This window comes from Hyperolius riggenbachi, chromosome 7, assembly GCF_040937935.1.
Source record: "Hyperolius riggenbachi isolate aHypRig1 chromosome 7, aHypRig1.pri, whole genome shotgun sequence".
In the NCBI taxonomy this organism is placed as follows: Eukaryota; Metazoa; Chordata; class Amphibia; order Anura; family Hyperoliidae; genus Hyperolius; species Hyperolius riggenbachi.
In genome coordinates, this window is record NC_090652.1 from 297403238 (window position 1) to 297420106 (window position 16869).

The 16869-nt window shown below is 46.1% G+C and overlaps 1 protein-coding gene across 2 annotated transcripts in view; it reads right to left on the reverse strand.

Annotated features, from left to right (window-relative positions):
* The window catches only part of ASIC4 (acid sensing ion channel subunit family member 4), a 949912-nt gene extending 949453 nt beyond the window's left edge, over positions 1-459 (reverse strand). For both annotated transcript variants that reach the window (XM_068246014.1, XM_068246013.1), the window contains exon 1: positions 394-459. The gene's annotated coding sequence lies outside the window, so the exon portion shown is untranslated. The remainder of the gene's footprint in view (positions 1-393) is intronic.
* Between the last annotated feature and the right edge of the window lie 16410 nt (positions 460-16869).

The following is a 16869-nucleotide window of genomic DNA, read 5'->3' on the forward strand; positions in this document are numbered from 1 at the left end:
CCTGCAGCTAGGATGTGTGACAAGCTGCCCATATAGAGGGGACATGGCTCACTATACAGTGCTGAGCACTGGCAGGACAGCTCTCTGTGCTGCTGTAATCAGACACATAAGCACTTATCTGATTGTCACAGCAATAAACTTTAAACTAGGAGACCTGGGAAGGGAAGTCACCTGAAGCAGAGACGTTCACAGGGCTGTTACTGTGATATGTATAAGCTGGCCTGATCCTGTCCTGCAGCCCGCACTGCTGTCTTTCCTCTGCTTCCATAATGCAAGAGAGTGCAGAGCTCTGCAGCCCCTGTAACGACCTCTCCTCTGTACATTCCTCTGCCAGTTGTATCAGGCTGCAGGCAGCTCTTACCCTCCTATTTATAATTAATGTTAGCTGGATACCTGCTCTGGAGTCATGTGATCTAATGAGGATACAGGGTGATCTGTCACTGCACCACACTGGACCCTCACGGAGCTCTCATACACTAGTCTCTGTCTCTGCTGCTGGCTGCTGCCGTTGCTGAAAGTTGTAAAGGATGAGTGGGCGGGCTCACTCCACAGTCTCCCTCTCTTTCATTGGCAGGAGAGAGGTGCCTGTGCAAAAGAGCCTTATGCTGATTGGAGGGCGGGAGAGAGAGAGGGAGGGACAAACAGAGGAGGATGCCTGGAACTTTTTCTGGCTCAGCCGATCGTTGATCAGCCTCCCTCCCTGTACTGCGGTGCGCATTGTTACACAGTTTAGTGTCATTTGGATGGTTGGCAGCCCTGTTATGAACTAGTCTCTGGGCTTGCCTTTTTGACACCCCTTTGTAGGCTGACACCCGGTGCGCCACGCCCCCTGCCGCCCTATTAACAGAACGCCACTGGGACAATACTATTTTATCAAGCTGATACACCGAGACTGAAACTGTGAGATTCCATTGTTGATTAGGGATTTATTTTCCTGGAGCCTGGTTCCATTTTATTTGGTAACCCATAGTACACACTGTATTTTTTTTAGTTGTATAAAAGGGAATATGCCCATGCTAGTAAGTGAGGGTTCGGGTTGGAGGGAAACATGCCTCTCGTCAGCACAACTGAGCCAATAGTTCTTCTCCCTTTGGCGCTGCAGGATTGTACTTAACCTCCTTAGCAGTAATCACGAGTTCAGCTCGGGGTGGAAAAAACATGCCAAGAGCGTTATCCCCGAGCTGAACCCGTGGTAGCTGCCAGGAGCTGCATGCAGCAGGCGTTATAATTTACCTCCTGGGGATCCCAACGTCGGCCGCCATTCTTCTTCCTCTCCTCTGAGGCTCTGCCAGTCCATTCCTCTTCAGTCAGGACAGCAGTGCCACCTCCTCCCTTTTGCTGTGCAAGTCAAATGAAACACTGCTGCTCTCCTGCCTCCCCCCTCCTCACTCACTGTCAGACTGCTCACACAGCACAACAAGCTGCTTTTCCCCAATGATGCTCTCCTGCCTCCCCCCTCCTCACTCACTGTCAGACTCCTCACACAGCACAACAAGCTGCTTTTCCCCAATGATGCTCTCCTGCCTCCCCCCTCCTCACTCACTGTCAGACTCCTCACACAGCACAACAAGCTGCTTTTCCCCAATGATGCTCCCCTGCCTCCCCCCTCCTCACTCATTGTCAGACTCCTCACACAGCACAACAAGCTGCTTTTCCCCAATGATGACTTCTTCACCTCGCTCTCCTCTCACTTCTCCTCCTACTCTGACTGCAGGCTGTAAGTGTAAACACAGTACAAACATGCTGCCCCTATAACCTCTGCACCTGATGCAAATGTTTCACCTAGCTTCATGAGAGAACCGGCCCTGCAAGTGACCATCAGATGTGGACTAGGGCGCCATTTCATCTTAATCCTTTTTTTGCTTTATAGTATTGATTAGCATTTTTATTTACAATATATTTTCTTGTTATTTTGTTATAAGTACGGTTATAGTCAACGTTTAGGATGCCAATTCTAAAAATCCTGTTCTGTATCCTCTGTTATGTCTTTTGGCAGCATTACAGGAAATCATTTAAAAGATGCAGATCATAACTTGCTCTATTTGCATTTGCTTCTGAATATTGCACTGTTACAAAAACTGTGATTTATGACGTCTGAATGTGATCCTTTCTTTTATGGATGTACATTGTTGGCTAAAACTCTGACATAACATACAATAAAAATGTGTTTTCCTACATTTTATTACCAATGCAGTTATCATATTTGCTTTTATGCACAAGTAGTATTTTCTGTTTACAAATTACAGGGTCCCAAAGTACAGTTTATCTGCTCTTAAAGCTGCAATTGCATTTTATTGCATAGCTGATGTATTTATATATTCAAATCTATCTAGTGATCATTTCTCAGCTGTCTCTGCTTTTAATATGTGAGGCAGCTCAGTTCCAGCACGCTGCTAATGTTGACATTCAATAAAAAAAAAAGTTCCCCTACTTTTTATTACTTATAAAGCAACCAAATTTACTTTTGTACACAAGTAATATTGTCTGTTTACAACTTACAAGATCCCAAAGTACAGTTTATTTGTTCTGAAGGCTGCTATTGCATTTTATTGCATAGCTGCTGTATTCATATATTCAAATCTATCTAGTGATCACTTCTCAGCTCTTTCTGCTTCTCAGCTCAGCCCAGCTCAGTTTCAGCAGTTTATTACATGTATCTGACAAAGGAATGTAAACAAAAGATAATGTTATCACCTCTTTAGATGGGGCCAAAAACTGCCCACTGATGCAAGGAGCCTTCCACTGAAGAACAAAATGCTGTGTTTAACTATTTGAATGCTTGATCTGCTGCAATTTTTTTTGTGGTAGTACATTTTATGCTGTAAATAATCTCTTAGAACAAAGAGGAAATGGTGAGTTTCATACTACTGTGAAGTAAATCAAATTCAAGAAAAGTTATTGAAACCAAAATGGTGGGATTCTTAAAAAAAAAAAAAGGATTTTTTTTTAGGGGTAGAAGGATAGATACAATTGTATATCTCCTCAGTTTGTCTTCCCCTCGGGCTTCCTTTAAATGGCTATAGATGCAGATAATTCAGTATTATCGCTTACTCCCCCTGCTCGCTGTGCACCATCAGCCTATTTTCATGGAATTTATGAGGGTTTTGCAGATCTATTTTGGAAGTGTCACCTGTGCTTGGGTTTTTCCTCCTTGGCGAGAAAGCCTGAGTTAGCTGATTATTCTGGGCTGTTTGCGGCGTTCTCCTGAAAATACTGTACGTTTATCTCGCCAGCCGAACTGGATGTGACAGCAGCACGGTGATACTAAATGCATGTACATACGCATCCTTATCCAAAAGGTATTAATAGCATTGCTTTCTTAGGCGAAGGCACAGCGCTGCTTCCAGCCTAAGCAGAAATTAATCTACTTAAGGGGAAACTCCAGAGAAACGAATGAGAAGGTCTCTGTCTAGCAGCTCTGTTAGTAGAAGCTTCTTTCTATCCGTACAATTGGTGTGTCATCTTACACTTGTCTTTGTGAGGCTACAAACAGCAATCACACTAATTTAATAGAATACCCAAGCAGGGTAGTCCCAAACCACTAGGAAAGTATTGGGGACTAAAAGAGACCAAAAACCCCTCCTACTAATAAGCGGCCAATGCGACTGCGTGGCCCTTGCACACACTCCCGAGGCCATAAGCGTCCTGCTCAGGGGCAGTACAATAAAAGCTGTACTGCATCTGCACAGTACGCTCCCAGCGACGGGAGCGTGAATAAGGACGTGTGCGGCCAATGGCCATGCAGGCGCAGAAGAGAAAGTAAGCCGCGGCAGGCGAACGGAGATTCCTTTGGAAATGGTGTAGGCACAGGGCGGCTGCAGGGGGCTAGCAGAGAGGTAAAGGTAAGTGAAACTCTTTTTTTTTTTTTTACATACCTTACATACTCGCGTAAAAGCCTAACTTTCAGCAGAAAAAATGTGCTAAGAAGTTATCCCCTCAGCTTATGTGCGAGTCAGTGGACAGAACGGATGGTGGAGCAGGTTATGTTACTAGCAGAGGAGTGTTAGGATCGTGCACTAGTGATCCTGCTCTTACCAGCCTGCACCCTGTTGTGTCCATGGCCTCCATCCCCTGCAACATGGTGTGCAGAGTGCACTGGTCAAGACTACCTGTGTTCCCTGGCTTGTGGCGCGAAGCATGCAAGCAACGTGTCAGCGGTGCAACGATCGAAGATTCTTCCTGTGTGGCAATCGCTGTGTCTCATATCTATGAAGCCATCTAGTGGCGTATGGAGACACAGCTGTATGATCCTGGGGCACATGGCTATAGGGACTTGTACTGGGGGCACATCAGGCTACTGGGGAGGGGACTTATACGCGGGTCAATCACTTTTTCCTGGTTTTGGAAGGGAAAGTGGGTACCTCGGCTTATACGCTTATATGCAAGTATATATACGGTATCTTCAGGTCCAAGTGAGCAACTGTTGTCTCCCACAATGCAGCATTACTGAATATGCAAATGATCTCTTTATTCTCCTGAAGCCAGGCCACCAAATGCAGCTTGTGGCCCAAGCCTGGATGCAGTGCGGCGGCGTTTGTAACTCACTTCCGAGATCCAGACACTTGCAGTTCATCTTCCTCAGATCCTCATAGGTTCCCGTTCCCCGGGCGAGATCGCCGTTTGTCACATGACAACAGAAGGCGAGCTCACCATAGGGGTAGAGCACAACCTGGAGGACAGGAGGGAGAATTGCAGTGCTGGATCCCAGGGAGGTGAGTATAGTGCAGGAGCTGCTGCAGATCTCTCTGCAGTATGTATTTTTTCCTGCTATTAGCTTCTAAAAGCACATGAAAAAAACTGTACCGCTTTTAGACCCTAAAATTAGGAAAGAATCATACCACTAAGAAAGTTAGATGCCCAAGTAAAACTATTTTCCTAAAATGGGGCTTTAATAAAGGACCACTATCATGAAAAATTGAAAAATGTAAAATACTGTACATGTGTACAAGAAGTTCTCTCAGATTAAAATGAACCAAAATTACTTTTCTCCTATGTCCCTATTGCTTATAGTAGGCAGAAAAAAATGGACAGATCTAACAAATTTTAGAGTAATCTAACTCCTCATGGGGGGGTTCTCTGGGTTTTCTTTATTTTCAAAAACACTTCAAGAGAGTCTTAAGCCACTTAAATTACCTCTTTACCCAGTTATCTTAACCATTAAGATCAAAGCTGATTCACAGCATTCCCGTGGCAGTACAAGGTATTTATCCCCCCAAAATCCTGGGGCAAAATTCTACAATTTTCCAGGTCGTGGATTTCGCTGTTCCAGTGAGGCAGAGCTTTGCGCAGTAGCTCTGCCTCTAGTCCAGGCAATCTCCGCCTCTCCCCGCCCCTCTCCGTGAAAGAAGACTGAGGGGGTGGGGAGAGGCGGAGATCGGCAGAGATTGACTGGAGCAGGGGCAGAGCTTCTGCGCAAAGCTCTGCCTCTACCAGGAAGCGTTTGCAGAATTCGGGGCTCTCGGGGGGATAAATGCCTTGTTCTGCTGCGGAAATGAAGCAAATCAGCTTTGATCTTAATGCTTAAGACAACTGGGCAATAAAAATAAGTACTTTATATGGCTTCAGACTCATACTTGATCTGTCCAACTGCCACAATACTTGCACATGAGGAAGGGGATAGGGATGTTGGCTGACATCTTTGTATACAGCCTATCTAAGGATTGCTTTGTATACAATGGAATAAAGGAGATACTGAGAATCTTCGGAAAGGAGATGGATTAGTCCAAAACCTGTCAGACTACTTTTAATGCCTACTGTAAGTGACAGCAACTTAGGAGAAAAGCAAATTATAGTGCATTTTAAACTGGGAGAAATGTATTTTATATAAGTATGTGTACACATTTTAAATGTTTCACAATACTGGCTTCTTAAAGAGACTCCGTAACAAAAATTGCATCCTGTTTTTTATCATCCTACAAGTTCCAAAAGCTATTCTAATGTGTTCTGGCTAACTGCAGCACTTTCTACTATGACAGTCTCTGTAATAAATCAATGTATCTTTCCCCTGTCAGACTTGTCGGCCTGTGTCTGGAAGGCTGCCAAGTTCTTCTGTGTTGTGGTTCTGCTATGAACTCCCCCTTCTGGCCCCTCTATGCACACTGCCTGTGTGTTATTTAGGATTAGAGCAGCTTCTCTCTTCTCTCTTATCTTTTACAAGCTGGATAAATCATTCTCTGAGCTGGCTGGGCTTTCACATACTGAGGAATTACAAACAAGGGCAAAGCTGTTTGCAGGAAGAAAAGAGCAGCCTTAAACTTCAGTGCATGAGAACAGGGGGGAAGAAACACACAAATGATCTCTTGAGATTCAAAAGGAATGCTGTATACAGCCTGCTTGTGTATGGATGTATTTTCTATGTGTGGACATACTGTACATCAACCTACTTCCTGTTTTGGTGGCCATTTTGTTTGTTTACAAACAAACTTTTTAAAACTGTTTTTAACCACTTTTAATGCGGCGGGGAGCTGCGAAATTGTGACAGAGGGTAATAGGCGATGTCCCCTAACGCACTACTATGTTTACTTTTGAGCGATTTTAACAATACAGATTCTCTTTAAAGCAAACCTGAACTAAAAATTAAAAGTAAAAATAAACATACACATGTCATACTACCTCTTGTGTAGTCTACTCCTCAATCTCTTTCTCCTCTCCTGCGTCCTTTTTGTCCACTGTGATCAATGAATTTTGAAAATGGCCTTTACCCCATAACAGCTTCCTGGTCAGCAGACTGTTAAACTGTAATATCGCCAACTTGAGCCATAGGGAAACATGGACATTACCTTGCTCATTAGTTGTCCTTTCAGCTATAACTGACAGCAACTGATATATAACTGACAGCAACTGATATATTTCAGTTCTTGTCAGAACTGTAAGTGATCGTTGTTAGAAGAAAATGGCCAGCTTCTGAGGAACGGGTGGTGAGGTAAATATGTAATATTTATTTGCAGGTATATCATGCGTTTATTTTAAAGGGAGGGTTCACGGAAAATAAAAATAGTAATCCACTTACCTGGGGCTTCCTCCAGTCCATGGCAGGCAGGACGTGCCCTCAACGCCACTCCGGAGGCTCCCGGTCTTCTCAGGTGGCTCAACCGACCTGGCCAGGCCGGCTTCCAGGTCAGGCTCTTGTGCGCTCCAACGTGCGTCTCACGCGGTCGCGCTGACTTCATCAGACGTCCTCCAAGCTGTACTGTGCAGACGCAGTAGTTACTCCCCTGCGCAGTACAGCCTGGAGGACGTCCGACCTGGAAGCCGGCCTGGCCAGGTCGGTTGAGCCACCGGAGAAGACCGGGAGCCTGCGGAGCGGCGTCGAGGGCACGTCCTGCCTGCCACGGGCTGGAGCAAGCCCCAGGTAAGTGGATTAGTATTTTCATTTTTTTATCTCTCTCTGTGGATCCTTCCTTTAAATAATTTTACTCGGTACAGGTACCCTTTAAGGTATCTGGTATTCGCTGTGTTTTTTTCCTTTTTTTCTTTTCCCATGATTCCTTCTTTGCAAATCAGCTCCAGTGATTCAAGAATGTCACCGTGTTTCATTGCTAAGAATAGACATTTTATTTTGCCTGACTGCTGAAATTGTGACAAATATCAGAAAGCGAGGAGCTTCCCCTGATAGGAAAGTCATGGCTTTGCTCAGTGGGCTTGCCTGGAGGGACTGTTGTGTTTATACAGCATAAAAACCCATGAAGTGCGTACAAGCTATTTGTGGTGTCAGAGGAGGACTGGGGACGCAGCGCGCTCTGCTGTACCGCTGTCAGCGATCAAGAAGAAAGAGCAGCGAGCGCGTTTTACAAGACAATACTTTGCTGATGCATGTCTGAGTCCGAGTCACCCCCTACTCCCCCCGCCATTCCTGCAATCCGCTCTCCCCATCCACAATCCCGCAATATCACTGTAAATCCATTAGTTCTGCATAATTTAATTGTACTCAATTACCAGATTATGGTAATTAACACCTCATTTGCAAAAAAAAAAAAAAAAAAAAAAAACATAGAAAAGAGTTGGTGTAATCCTCCGCCCTGCTGGATGGCTTCCAGGATCTGGCTGGCGTAAAGAAGCGGCTTTGCGACCTCCCACGGAGTCACGGATAAAAGGTGACGGGAGTGACTGCTGGGGATTGGTCAACGAGTCGCAAATAATTCTGGCTTCCTTTTAATTTTAATGCAAAATTATATACTGCCAGAGCTGGTTCTAGACTTTTTGCTGCCTGAGGCAAACTTGTGAGGATGCCCCCCCCCCCCTTCCCAAATTGGAATGATCGCGCAGCACTCGACAATTTGCACCGCACGTTATAGCTCCAGTGAGCCCCCCTCAGTATAGGTAGGTAGCCAGGTATAGGTGCCCCCAGTGTTGGCAGCCAGGTACAGTTGCCTCCAGTATAGGTTAGCCAGGTACAGTTGCCTCCAGTATAGGTTAGCCAGGTACAGTTGCCCCCAGTATAGGTTAGCCAGGTACAGTTGCCCCCAGTATAGGTTCGCCAGGTACAGTTGCCCCCAGTATAGGTTGGCCAGGTACAGTTGCCCCCAGTATAGGTTGGCCAGGTACAGTTGCCCCCAGTATAGGTTAGCCAGGTACAGTTGCCCCCAGTATAGGTTGGCCAGGTACAGTTGCCCCCAGTATAGGTTGGCCAGGTACAGTTGCCCCCAGTATAGGTTGGCCAGGTACAGTTGCCCCCAGTATAGGTTAGCCAGGTACAGTTGCCCCCAGTATAGGTTGGCCAGGTACAGTAGCCCCCAGTATAGGTTGGCCAGGTACAGTTGCCCCCAGTATAGGTTGGCCAGGTACAGTTGCCCCCAGTATAGGTTGGCCAGGTACAGTTGCCCCCAGTATAGGTTGGCCAGGTACAGTTGCCCCCAGTATAGGTTAGCCAGGTACAGTTGCCCCCAGTATAGGTTGGCCAGGTACAGTTGCCCCCAATATAGGTTAGCCAGGTACAGTTGCCCCCAGTATAGGTTAGCCAGGTACAGTTGCCCCCAGTATAGGTTAGCCAGGTACAGTTGCCCCCAGTATAGGTTAACCATGTACAGTTGCCCCCAGTATAGGTTGGCCAGGTACAGTTGCCCCCAGTATAGGTTGGCCAGGTACAGTTGCCCCCAGTATTGGTTAGCCAGGTACAGTTGCCCCCAGTATAGGTTGGCCAGGTACAGTTGCCCCCAGTATAGGTTGGCCAGGTACAGTTGCCCCCAGTATAGGTTGGCCAGGTACAGTTGCCCCCAGTATAGGTTAGCCAGGTACAGTTGCCCCCAGTATAGGTTGGCCAGGTACAGTTGCCCCCAGTATTGGTTAGCCAGGTACAGTTGCCCCCAGTATAGGTTGGCCAGGTACAGTTGCCCCCAGTATAGGTTGGCCAGGTACAGTTGCCCCCAGTATAGGTTAGCCAGGTACAGTTGCCCCCAGTATAGGTTAGCCAGGTACAGTTGCCCCCAGTATAGGTTGGCCAGGTACAGTTGCCCCCAGTATAGGTTAGCCAGGTACAGTTGCCCCCAGTATAGGTTAGCCAGGTACAGTTGCCCCCAGTATAGGTTGGTCAGGAACTCGCTTCACTTCCTGTTTGTGCCTGGTGCCACCCCCAGACTTCTGCCACCTGAGGAAGTCGCCTCACTTGGCATCATGGGCGGACCGGGCCTGTATGCTGCTTGAAACTGGTCCAGCCAAAATTGCATTGGTTTGGTCCGATTCAAAGTTATTACAGTAGAATCTCTGCTATAGTAAACTTCTGGATATAGTAAACTCAGTCCTCAGGTTACCCAGCAAGTCTGCCTGTATAAATAGACAATGTATGACCAATTCTGAAATAGCAAATTTCTGATATAGTAAACTACTTTTCGTGCTCCTTTGAAGTTTACAATAAAGGGATTCTATTGTATTATTATTTTAGTATTGTATTTGTAGAGCACCAACATCCTCCACAGCACTTTACAGAGTGTAACGTCTTATCACTTAAAGTGGACCTGAACTCGTGCACAGGAAAGAAGGAAAACGTAGAGAAATGCACCCTGTACATATCTAAAGAGTTTAGTCTGCCTAATTACCCTTCATCTGTGACTAATCACAACTGTAATTTGATCTCTCAGCTGTGTCAGCTCAGGAATTTCATCCGCCACGGCAGAGCAGCTAATTTGTAAACACAGGATGTTAACAATATGCCTGCTTTCATGAAAGCAGGAAGTAGACACACTGCAGATTAATTGCAGGATTTGTATCAGCTGTAACAAAGAAATGTTTTTCTTTAAAGCAAGTCTGAAGGAAAATAAAATAATACAAACATATACTCACCTAAGGAGAGGGAATGCTCTGGGTCCTATAGAGCCTTCTCGTTCTCCTCACGGTGCCCGCATTGCAGCGCTGCATCCCCCATTAGCAGTGTTTGAGAGATCGCTCGGAGACTGCTCTCCTCCATCACTTCCCCTGCTGAAGGACACTTCGGCATTCTTTGGGAGTCCAAGTGCTCCAGTAGACAGCGCCTCCGTACTGAAGAAGGCGTGGTCAAAACCAGTAGTGACGTAATGGCACTGAAGCGCAGCAGACACGCCCCCTGCTTCTGCCGCACCTCCTGGAGCCAGACGCCACAGAGTTACCAACACTATCTCAGGTCCCGGCACACCTTGGGATGGATTTAGCAGATGTGGGCAGTGCCAGATACGTGTAACATTTTGGAATCTATGTAAGTGCAACTTTATGAGCAACCTATGAATAAAGAGGATTGATGCACTATAGAAGCACTTTCTTCTCTCCCCCAACTTTCTGCAGCACTCTGGTATCACCCAGCAGGAGGCACCACAGCGAATTGCAACCTAAAGGACATAATCCCTAAAGAGAACCTGAGGCGGTTCATTGGGGTGGCAGAAAGGACACAGAGGCGTGGTCTCTTCCTCATGAAATGCCCCTCCTCCCCCCACACAAACACTGCCGCCCTATGGCCCCCCGATATTAGCGTCATTAGTTGTCGCTATCTCAGAGGTAAACATGGAGGAGAGGGGTTCTCTGCTCAAATGCCCACTAGGGGTGTTCCTGCAGGCTTTCCAGAGCTGCCACTGAGCAGCTCTCCCTCCCTGTGGGTTATGTAAGTGACAGCAACATAGGAGGAAATTCATTTATGGCTCATTTTACTCTGAAAGAAAAATTCTTCTTATTTGTCTGCGTACACATGTATTTTACATTTTGCAAATGTTATGATAGTGTTCCTTTAAAAAAGTTATCATTACACTTTACTGAACTCATTAATTAAAAGGACATCCAAGGTGACAGGACTAAAAAAAAGTTGCATCTCTTGGACACAAAGTGATAGAAAAATCTCACTGGGGACACAAACGGCAATAAAACAGTGGTTTTAAGCCTGCTATGTTATCCAAAAATACTTTGCTTTCACTTCCACTTTAAAGCAGACCTAAACCAGTAAAGATAAAAATGCAAGATTATAAAGCCTTAAACTCAGCATAGCCAACAGGACTCTGCCATCCGAAACTATCGCCCATGTTTGTTTCAGCTGACAGACTGCAGACAGTGAGAGTTCATGTACTGGGCTAAATGGTGTGTACTGTTCTATGGACAGGGGAGGGGGAGAAGGACCAAGAGGCTCCCCATAGCTCCCTAGGGACAAAGAAGTCAACCAGAAATATCTGGCTTGGTTTATTGCTTCACATTTGCATTAAAGAGAACCCGAAGTGGGGTTCTGACAATGCTATCTACACACAGAGGCTGGGTCTGCCTATACAGCCCAGCCTCTGTTGCTATCCAGATCCCCCTACGCTCTGCTATCCCCCATAAATCACAGCCATGCTGTGCGGGCTGTGCTTACATCTGTACTGTCAGTCGGCTGCTCCCTCTGCCTCCTGCATAGCTACGGTTCCCGGTGCGCGTCCCTTCCCTCCAATCAGTGGGGAGGGAAGGGACGCGGGCGGGAACCGGAGCTATGCAGGAGCTGGAGGGAGCAGCAGACTGACACTATAGAGGTAAACACAGCCCGCTGCGACACGCTGCGTGTCGACAGCGTGGCTGTGATTCTCGGGGATAGCAGAGCGCAGGGGGGGCTTAGGGGGGATTGGGATAGCAACAGAGGCTGGGCTGTATAGGCAGACCCAGCCTCTGTGTGCAGCTAGCATTGTCAGAACCCCACCTCGGGGGTTCTCTTTAAGTTGGCTTGTGTAAAGGTAGCCATACATCTAACGATTTGGCTGTGCGATCGACTATTCGATTCGATCATTTGAGGGAATCGGGAGAGAATCGAGTGTGTTTCAGAATTTCCAATCGATGAAGATTTCCAGCTTAGTCGATCGAGCAGGATGCAAGATATATCGGTCAATTGCACAGGAATCAGACTACAATCCGCAAAATGCTTTATCATTCAAATGTCTGGTTTATATTAAAAGGGTTTTAATGGAGGGTTTTGTTCACCTCACTGGATTAAAGTTGAAAGTCTGCACTTCAACTGCATCCGAGTTGTTTCATTTATAACACATTGTGGTAATTTACAGAACCAAAATTAGAAAAAGTTGTCTATGTCCAAATATTTATGGAACTACTAATTGTAGGTGTCGCCAGTTGATGCAGCTTGCGGTCTTTAGCCCATGCACAACCAGTGCCCAGAGTAGAGCAGGTTGCAAGTGGCTTCCGGGGTGTCTACTGACTATGGATCGTGGGCCTCTGGTTCTTGAAGACTGGATACAGAATACCGCAGGGGCCAAATAACTGCTTCCCTATAACCGAAGTTCTGTTATATCAAGGTTTACTATGCATGCATGAAAAAAGGGCGCGGTGGAAAAAGGGCCCGAGTTGATAACGAAATGATGCAGGTTATTAACGAAATCTGATAACGATAAACATCGTTGTCAAGTCTTGTTAACGATAAATACCGTTGTAAAAAAAAACAGACGAGAAATAATAACGAAAAGATAACGTTAAATATCGTTACGTAATTCAACAATACAGCGTAACCCAACCCTACCCTCATACAGAACCCTCCCCTGGTGGTGCCTAAAACTAACCACTCCCCTGGTGGTGTCTAATCCTACCCCCCCCCCCCGGTGGTGAATAACCCTAACCTCCCCCCCCCCCGGTGGTGCCTAACCCTAACCAACCTCCTGGTGGTGCCTAACCCTAACCCCCGCCCGAGTGGTGCCTAACCCTAACCACTCCCCTGGTGGTGCCTAATCCTAACCCCCCCCCCCCCCCCGGTGGTGCATAACCCTAACCTCCTCCCTGGTGGTGCCTAACCCTAATCAACCTCCTGGTGGTGCCTAACCCTAACCACCGCCCGAGTGGTGCCTAAAACTAACCGCTGCCCGGGTGGTGCCTAACCCTAACCACTCCCCTGGTGGTGCCTAACCCTAACCACCCCCCCCCCCCCGGTGGTGCCTAACCCTAACCACCCCCGGTGGTGCCTAACCCTAACCCCCCCCCCCCGGTGTTGCCTAAAACTAACTGCCGCCCGGATGGGGCCTAACCACTCCTCCAGCAGAAACACCCTTTTACACATAGTAACAATAATATCTTTGACAACGTAAAATTTGTAAATATAAACAAAATTATAAGACAAAAACTATTAGGTTACAAGCTTCTAAAACGATAACATACTTCAAAAACTATAATGTTCTAATGTTGTTAACGATATTTATCATGGCGCCCTTTTTTCTTGCTGTTTTTTTAGCCGTATTAACGATAAAGTCTATGACAGTGCCCTTTTCGGCCACCCTCTGCCGGAAGGCCTCTTTTCCTGCTACCTTTTAAACCCGTATACTTATAATGGTGCTTAGCTGGGACCTGGACATTTAGTTTACTATAAACAAAGTTTTACTAAATCAGAGTTTACTATAACGAGATTATACTGTCATACAGAATCCTGACATATCTATAGAGATCCTGGATAACTGAAGTCACTCTGAAACATTAGCTCCCTAGTCATTGAGCGATTCATACAACATATCGAGTTCTGCCTTTTTATGTCCGCAATTAAAGCCCCAGCTCTAGACAAGCGGCCTCTAAATGGTGCCTAATGCAGCTCTTAATAAATCAGAGCCGTAATTGTTTATCTCAGCCCTGGCTTTGCTGTGTGTGATTTGTAATGAGATATAAAAGCGGCTCTCGGGCCGTTGGCTGATGTCAGAGCCGTGCAGCTTTTGCGGCGGAAGGCTCTGCAAGAGGCGGGCGGTAATGGGTGTCTGTGGAAGGTAAAGTATGTCTGTGGTGTAACCGCACTGCTCTATCACATATCTTATTCATGGCATAAACAGAGATTTAAACAGTTAAGTGATCTAATCAGTCTAAGTTCGCTCTGCAGGGAAATAACGAGAGCAGACAGTGAGGGGTTGGAGAGGATGAGCTGCCTATGTGCTGAAAGGCTTTCTAGCATGGACCAGATTCTTCTACGCAGTTATTTGTAGGCACAGCACAGTTTCCAACTGTCCCTCTTTCGGAGGGACAGTCCCTCTGTGGGAGCCCTGTCCCTCTTTCCTCCTCATTTGTCCCTCTTTCAGGACTTTGTCCCTCTTTCTATGTAACTATATATATTTCTCTACTAACAAATGTGTTTGACTGACTTTATTCCCATCCTTTAAACTGATATACTACTAATTTTAAAATGTTACTATGACCGAAAATGAACCAGGATAGAAAGGACCAGTGTGGTTTGAATTATATAACAACATATTTTTTTAATGAAATCTTTATGGTATGCATGACTGGGGGGTGTGACGGGGGTGTGATCAGGGGTGTGGCTTAAAGTGAACCAGAGACGAAGCACCCTCATGTATTTCACCATATATATCAGTGGGAACATGAGAGAAAACACCTACCCTGCTCTCTGTTTCATTCTTCACTGCTCAGCTTGCTTCTTATCAGCCCTGATACAATCCACGACTGAGCATTCAGTCTGGCTTTGCTTAGGAATCATTATAGCTGAGTCTGTCTTCTCTCATGTCTTTTCGAGCCTAAGCCTGCCCCTTCTGGCTCTGCTATAATGACTCAGCTATAATGATTCCTTAGGAAAGCCAGACTGAATGCTCAGTCGGGGATTTTATCAGGGCTGATAACAGGCAGGCTGAGCAGTGAAGGATGAAACAGAGAGCAGGGTAGGTGTTTTCTCTAATGTTCCCACTTATATATAGGTAAAATACATAAACGTGCTTCATCTCTGGTTCACTTTAAGTGTCCCTCTTTCTCATTGTTAAGCTTGGGGGTGTAATCTCCACAGTCAGCATACAACACATAAGCTGACGTGAAGGAGGTACACACACCAGCACAAGGGATCAGGATATCCCCAGTTTAGTGGAGGAGAGGACTGACTCCAATAGGAGATTGTGGTGCACAGAGCGGGTGCAGATCTGAACAGCCACAAACACTTTCGTAATAACGTCTCAGCGCAAGGTAGCGCTGAGCGCATAAACCAGGACTGAGGAGATCAGGACAGGTAGACAGAATGAACGCTTGCTAGCTAGCGATTACTTAGCGACAGCAAGCGTCCAAAACCAGACAGACTGGAATGAGGCAGCCAATGCGTTGCGGCGATGGCGTGCCTCACAAAGACAGGACAGGAGAGACAGGAAATAGCAGGATCAAGATAGATGAACGTAACACAGATAAATATACCATAAGTATGTTTTCCTAGCGTATTACAATTACCGCTATCAATGAAACTATTCGTAACGTCTGACTAACATATGTATATATTGGCAATGAACCGATATATGACATAAGCAGGAACTCTGACTAAGACTGAAGTAATACAGGGAACAGGACTCAGAAGGATTCGCTATCTCTTCGCAGAGATGAACGCAATCCACAAACAGGACCAGGAACAGGATTCAGAAGGATTCGTTATCTCTTCGCAGAGATGAACGCAATCCACAAACAGGACCAGGAACAGGATTCAGAAGGATTCGCTATCTCTTCGCAGAGATGAACGCAATCCACAAACGGTAACAGAACAGGATTCAGAAGGATTCGCTATCTCTTCGCAGAGATGAACGCAATCCACAAACAGGACCAGGAACAGGATAACTAGCTCAGCACGGGTGTTCACGATACGCGCAAACTACCAAAACGTGCTGGAAAACTGACTAGCTGAACACAGGAAATAAACAGTTCGTGTACGTATATATCAGCGACACTGATATATTAACGTAACACGAATACAAGGAAAATAACAAAATGCGCAAGTATGCGTATATATTGGCGATGAACCAATATATGACACAAGACAAGCAAGTAGCAACTTCTAGAACAAGAGCAGAACTAGGAGGACTCGCTGACCCCTTCGCAGGAGTCAGCGCAGTCCACACGGACCAGGAACGAGGTGGGGCACGAGCAGAGTAACAGATAGAGTCTGAAACTATGATAGCCCATGAGGCATTGCAGGAAGCAGTTCTTTATACTGAGGTCATCCAATGGGAGCAGACCTGCAGATTCCCACACAAGTGAATGGTAATTAATCACAGGCTGATAGCAGGAAAAGGCAGACAATGATATGCAGCCTGCAGGAAAGGGACCGCCCCTCCACTGCAGCAGACAATGTTTGTTTACACAAAAGCATATTAAACTGTCATAAACTTCAGAGCGACTGCAGATGGAATCAGCAACTAGTTTAAGTGCAAACCAAACTATGCAAGCAAATGCATGTAATGACATTAGAACTGCTTGGTTTGCAATACCAGTGCAGTCAGCAGTAAACGCTACAGAAGCGATCATAACAGTACCCCCTCCCTTAAACGCGGCCTCTGGACGCCTATGAAAACTGACATATTTCTCCTGAACCACCCAAACCAAAAAATCAGAAGTGGGAAATCCAGCAAACTGATCTGACTGAAAATTCATGAAGGTCGGATCCGTCCGACAAAACCAAATTCCCGAATCAGTCTCACCAAAACTAGACCAATT